Genomic DNA, 6,853 nt, shown 5'->3' with positions numbered 1-6,853 from the left:
TTTTTTAAAGGGTCATCAACGTTTATTCCACAGCAGACTAATTCAGAGTGAGCTCAAACTCAACACATCCAATGTGACTAGGGCTCTCCCTCCCACACAGGGCCACCCAGTAGGCCTCTCCACCCCAGACGGACACACTAGTGGGGGTGTTTCCCTCCTCCCCAGCCTCTGATGCCCAGTTCAGTGTTAGTTCCCATTTGCTGCCCAAACAGATCCTGACTCCTTCAGCTCATAGCCATTAGCCCTTCCCAAGTCCAAGGCACAGCTGCTCCCCGAGACAACAGAGGGGGTCATCTATAGGTTCCACTTATGCTGCTCTCGAGTCATCCCCTGGGAGTCAGAGGAGCCTTTTGTTACTTCTGACAGAGAACCCTTGGACAATTTCCAGTCCTCTGGGATCTGGTCCCACCTCTCTCTCTCGGATCACTGTCTCTATGGTTGCCACATAACCCAACTGCAGTCTAGCCCCTCTAACTCACCTGCGTCTATTCCTGTATGGGGCCTCTGTGCCCAGGTTCAAATCCCCAGAGTCCTCACACCTCCCTTCTAGTTGATTCACTCTCAGGGAAACTCGTAGGTTTGAGCTCAGGTCAAATCCCCGCCACACACCCTTCGTTCAGTAGTCTGGTTTGATCAGCGTTTCCCCCACTGGATTCTTATCTGTTTGTTCCTTGAGATAGCATTGCACTTTGTAGCCTGTGCTGTCCTCAAACTCATAATTCTCCTGCCTCAGCCTCCCAGGTTGTGGGATTACAGTCAAACTCCCACAGGACTTTAACTTCCTGAAGGGAATAACAATCTCTGTTTTATTAACCTAAATTAAACTCTGAAGGTCTAGTACATTGCCTGGCACAATGGTAACTAAATACTTTTTGTATAGCCTGAATGAATAAAATCTTAAATGAGCTATTGGAATAAGTGAAATGTAGCCCTTATCTTTTAGTGACTCGTTCTAATATCCCTGTTGCATCCTGGGGAATTCTGGAAGTGGGACACTAACCCTCTAGGGACATTTTTTCCATCCTGGGTATACAGGTCCAAAATCCCAGCCACCAGGAAGTTCCATTCTGGCAGGAAGTAGAACAAATTTGTTTGCAAATCAAGCCAGGGGCTCCTGGCCAGGTCCCTGGGCAGAGCCAAGTCAGCCTCATGCTAGTCCACAGATTCAGGTTCTCTCACCATTGTATTTCTTTTTGTCTTGGCCTGGGCATTACCTTCATCTGCTCCTCTGCCTCTCTTCACTCTCTCCTGGTCTAGAGAGAAGTTCTCAGCTTCAGCCCAAGGCAGAGAGACAGGCTCTCCAGACTGACAAGGTGAGTCAGTGGGCCTGGGGTCCAGCAGTTCTGAGAGCCTGCCCAGAAGAAAGAACAAGAGCGTCTCTCTGCTCTGTGCTGGTCACTGCAGACAACAGTCCTCCCATGTGGTTTCTCCTAGTGTTTCCTGCCTGGATAAAAAGGAGGCTTGGAGAGATTACTGATGATCAAGATTATTTAGGAGATTGTCAGCTGACTATGACCTACAAACCAAATATAGACCACTACATGGTGGGGTGAATGTTTTATTAATACAGATCTGTGTTCTTTTGTTTACTCATTTGCCTATGGCTATTTTTGTGCTACAGTGATAGAATTCCTATAATTCAAAAAGCCAAATAAATACATATATACACACATATGTATACATATATGTGTATACATTTATGTATGTGTATATAACCTAACCCTTTACATTTTTTTTATGATTTGTGTGTATGTGTGTCTGTGTGTGGCTACGTGCACTCGTGTGCAGTGCCTGCAGAAGCCACAAGAGGGCATTGTTTCTCCTGTAGCTGACATTACAGGAAATCGTGAACTGCCCAACATGAGTCTTGGGAACTGAATTCAGGTCCTCTGATAGAGCAGCAAGCATGCCTAACCATTGAGTCATCTCTCCCTTGATCAAGGAATCCTTGCCCAGCTCACCATAGACCACATCCACTGTCTGCATGAAGGGCAGGAACCCATTTAACCTCAGAACCAGTCTCTGCAAGAGCAACAAGCGCTCTTAACTGCTGAGCCATCTCCCCCATCCTTAAAAAAAAAAAAAAAACCCAAGCCAACTCCTATTTCAGCACCCCTGCTTTTTATACTTGGCCTTAATGCATCAGAGTAGTTTGACCTACGTTTCCAGCGAGTGTGTCCCACTGCCTGTTGAGTTGTTTGCCGTGGGAATGGTTCCCATAAAAATGTCAGCTCAACCAATCCGGCTCATCCCTGAGGAATTTGGACTAAGGAAACCAAGAGTCCCCATCTTTCTGGGGAAATGGATTCTATGGGATTTGAGGCTGGTGGCCGCTTATGAGAACAGGTGCTCCTCATTAGAGGGAAAGCGGAGTCAGATGAGGACCTGTGATGTGTGACCCTGCCCGGGGCTCTAAGAGAAAGGAGAGAGAGGCTTTGGTTCCTAAATGTCCCCAATTCCAGCTCCATGAAGACAGATGTTCTCTTCCTAGATCACCTGGGCCTCTTGGGGTTGTGTTAAAAAAGAAAAGGGAGGAAGAACGCTGCCGTGAGAGGACTTCATTGCTAGGTATATACCGACTCACAGAACTCAAAGGTCCTAATGTACTTCGGGCTCAGCTTGACCCAGCAGCTCGAATAATGTTGCCTGTGACCCGTGGTTTTTGGTGCCTCCATCCTGTCTTTTGTAAGGATGGCTTGATCCCCCAGTCTACTTTTTGTCCTCTCTCATCTCTGGCCACTCTAGAGTCTTCAAGGTGGCTGCAGAGATGCTCACAAGTTCATGCCGACCTGCACTCTGGGAGGTAGTCCCGGCAGCTCTTCCCATTTGAGGATTGACACCTTGCCCGTGATCTCCAAAGCAGTGACTTGGACTGGTGGAGATAAATGTGCTGTTGAGATAAAGCTCCCCATTGCTTGATTCAGTTTTCCCACTCTCAATAGCATCTGCTTTTATGACCCAGGTCCTGCGATGTTCATCCCACACGTTACCAACCCTAAAACTCATAAAGCCTTCCAAGGCACTTACCAGGGCAATCTCCATTTTTATTAACACGGAAATCAGAGCTCAGAGAGTGTGGCCACCTTACCCAGGGTCACACAGCTAGCACCTGACAGTGCTACCGGTATCCAGAAGTCAAAAATGGCCTGTGAAAGGCCCTGAGCGCCTGACCCCTGTGTGCCTTTTACAGCAGAGGCCACCTAATAGTCACCGACCCCACCCTATTGCTGCTCTTCCGCTACTTGTCACTGTCCTCTGACCCAGGTCCCTTGCACACGGGGAGATGTTTTTTGTCCAAAGATCCCAAGCTTTAGACCGGGTTACTCAAAAGTCCTGTTCCCACCTCTGGGTTTCTCTGGACTCTATTCTCATCTCCACCTCGAGCTGTTTCCATGGAAACTGCTGGGCTCCTGTATCCCTTTCATCCTTCTTTCTGGGAAGCAAGGCCAGCTCTCTGGCACCCTGGTAGCCAGGCCTGACCATTATAAAGACCAAAGAGGCAGTATCTGAGAGAAGCATTTGCAGGGAGAGGGCGGAACCAGGACGTGCTCCTGGGTTTTCTTTGAAGTGCTCCAGAATAACACCAGGTGCTCTGAGGAGCTCTGCCAATTACTGCGGCCCACTATGGGTTGCAAGGTGTTTGCCATCCCATCTCTGGCATCTCACAGCCACATTCTTCATTTCCTGGGGACCTGGGACAGAGGGCTCATGGGGGAAATCTGCTTACCATGTCCTCGTGTCAGTGACAGCCCTCAGAGGGGACAGTCAGTGGCAGGAGGGGTGCAAAAAGCAAGGCCTGATCTGTCCCTTCTGGAGAAGAAAGGACCCAGTCACTGGAGGACTGGCGGACACTGGGAGACACTGTACATGGCACTGGTGGTCTGGGTCTACAAAGTAGATATTTCCCGGGAACGTGGCATTTGATATACAAGGACCCTGGTACCCGAATGAGCCAAAGTGACCTCAATACCCGACCCTGCTAGGCCCTGCTTAAGGGTGGTTCCCTCTGAGCCTTGGTTTCCTTCTCTTGAAGATGGGTCCAAATCTTAATAGAACAGCTGAGGAGCAGCTGTGTGAGCCAACAGAGTATGATACATTACAACCACCAGGGAAGGCATACACAGACACCAACATCCACCGCTGTCACCGCCGCCGCGGCCGCCGTCTTTATCATCATAGCGTTATAAAACTCAAACAGAAGTCCTGGAGGAGCAGGATCTCAGACACTGGAAAATACTTAGGTCTTTCAGCAGGAAAAGCACTGTTTCTGTCATTGGCTTTCCCTTGCTTTGACCTTGCTTCACCTTCTGATGCTGGGCAAGGCAGTCTAGGCTGCCGCCTGACCTCCACACAGCACCAAGTCTGAAAACAGCACCCTGTGTCTTCACACGGGCCCCAGACTCCCAAAGTCTGCTCACTTCAATGTGTCTGGGACCATGCAGCCTCACAGTGCCCCTTCCCACAGCAGCCCCAGGATCTGGAGAGGTTTGCCAGAAAAGAGAGCATACGTGGGCATCCCTTTCAAGTGAGTGGCCTCAGATGGAGAGAGAGGGCATTCTGGACATGCCAAGCAGGCAGGAGGAGTCTGGCTCCTGGGTTGCCAGGTGTGGGCTAGGGCTAGTCTTTCATAATGTGAAGAAAAGTTCCTCTTAGCCCGTGTGGTTATCAGTATCCATTTTTCCATTTATCCTCAACCACACACAGGATTCTTGGTGGCAAACCCTTGAGTACATCATTTGTGGTCCTTACATTGACGTTGTGAGAGGAGCCAGGCACTGCCTTGGGTGTTTACAGAGCCAGCACACAGCTTCTGCCTGCAGACCGGAGCTGGGAGGGGCCAGGAGGGAAGTCAGAGAAAGGGACTCCGGTGGCAGGTGCCAGAGCCAGGAAGATTGAGCCTGGCGCTTGGGTGCACTGGAGTCAAAGGCTGCTATCCTGGAAACAGCATCTGCCTCCTTTGCCCCCTGGACCTCACTTTGGCATTCACCCTCCCAGGAGCAACTTCACTGGGGGATGCAGGAAGTTAAGCCTTTGATGTGGAATGCTCTCCAAAGGCCTTTGTGTTATGGGCCTGGCTTCCAATTCAGCAGTGTTCAGAGGTGGGATTTGAGGAAGGGGAAGCGAATGGGTGGCAGAGCTCTGACGTCATTGATGGGTTACTCCATTGATGGTTTAATAATTGATTACTAGGAGGTGGTAGAAACTGTAGGTAGGCGGGACTGTTGGGGAGGCAGCGAGTCACCAAGGCGTCAGTGGGAGGACAAGACAAGCTGTGTCTCATCCCAGCTAGGCTTCCCTTCTTTCATCCCTCCCTCTTTTTCTCTCCCAGTCTCACTTCCTAGCCAGGCTCCCACGATGACATACTGTCTCACCACCACCCATGAGCAATGAACCAAAATGCCCACATACTAAAACCTCCGAAACCATGAGTCAAAACAAATCTTTTCTCCTCTAACTTGACTTTCTCGGGTGTCTTGTCACAGTGATAGAAAGCTGGCCAATATTCTGATCAAGAAGTCCTTGCCCAGTTCACCAGAGACCACAAGCACTGGCTGCATGCATGAAGGACAGGAACACACACTTGCTTAACCCTCAGAACAATTTTAAGATACCCACACTCCCATTTTACAGACTAGAAAAGCTGAGGCACAAACAGGCTGTGTAATCCAAACAAGGTTGCAGAGGGTTTGTTGGTTTTTTGCTTTGTTTTATTTGATTACTTGTCTGTTGTTTTAGGAAGCAGACTCGAGGAGCTTGATTCTAGAGCAACCGTTCTTTAGAACTGAGCTTTCTTTCCTTTTCATAGGCAAGACTTAGGCAAAGGGCCTCAAGCTTGGTCATTTCTGAGCCCTGGCCGCTCAAGGCTAGCTTTTTCTGCCTCTTCTTCCCTAGTCGTTCCCGTAAATAACCTCAAATACATTGGGCCCGGGCAACACATGAGCAGTTTTGGAACTCGGACTCTATGTTGCCCTTTGAGGTCAGCTGAGGGGCTGCCCCACCTGACCCCAGGAGTCAGCCTGCTCCTCTCTGCCCCGCCCCCAGCTCCTCCTCTCCTCTAGCGACCTGCTTTTGATTCTCACCTCCTTCTCTTCTGCTCTCCCTTCGAAGGCAGCTCAGCTAACACTCATTAGCACATGTTAATGAGCACCGATTCATGTCTCTGTCCTTCTTTTTAGGGGGGGGGGGTGCTGCTGTCACTCTAAGGGTAAGGCATCCGTGAGGCTAGCACACACTACAGGGCCAAGACCTTCCGGATCCGGAGGCTGACTTGGACCGGAGGTGTGCTTGCTGTCGGTGAGGGGGGAGAGGGGCCGTTTTTGTCCAAGAGAAGCTCAAAGCATCCCTGGGTCGGAGTTTAATATTCTCTACCTGCTGCTGTAGACAATCCCTACTACCATGACCCTCGGTGGGTGGGGTTCACATCTGGAACTGTAGGCTCCAGTCTGCCACTCCCTGGACAAAGGTCTGAAAGTCCCGAGAGCAAGCCCAGGCTGTGGCAGATACAGGAGGGGAAAAGGGAGGTACCCCACAGGGGAGTATCTCCTCCAATCCTATCTGAATCCTCCCTGCACCTTGCAGATCCCAGCTGCTCAACTACAGTAAAAACCTTGAAAACTCTTTCCTGCAATTCTGCCCCCCCCCACACACACACACCTTGAGGGAGTAAGAGGGCGTGAAAAGAGTTCTGGGTTCTAATCTTAGCTTTGCTACTTTAGTAATACTACTGCTGCGGCTAGTAACAGGATGTCCTCGGGATGGACAGAGAGAAGGAAGGCAGGAGCAGCCTCTCCCATTTCCACCGAAAAGCCTGTGGTGTTCCCGACAGGCACCCAGAAATCTCGTTGAAGACTCT

The sequence above is a fragment of the Peromyscus leucopus genome, chromosome 5, assembly GCF_004664715.2.
Source record: "Peromyscus leucopus breed LL Stock chromosome 5, UCI_PerLeu_2.1, whole genome shotgun sequence".
Taxonomy (NCBI): Eukaryota; Metazoa; Chordata; class Mammalia; order Rodentia; family Cricetidae; genus Peromyscus; species Peromyscus leucopus.
The sequence above is the reverse complement of the archived record's forward strand: the minus strand, read 5'-3'. Positions refer to the sequence as shown.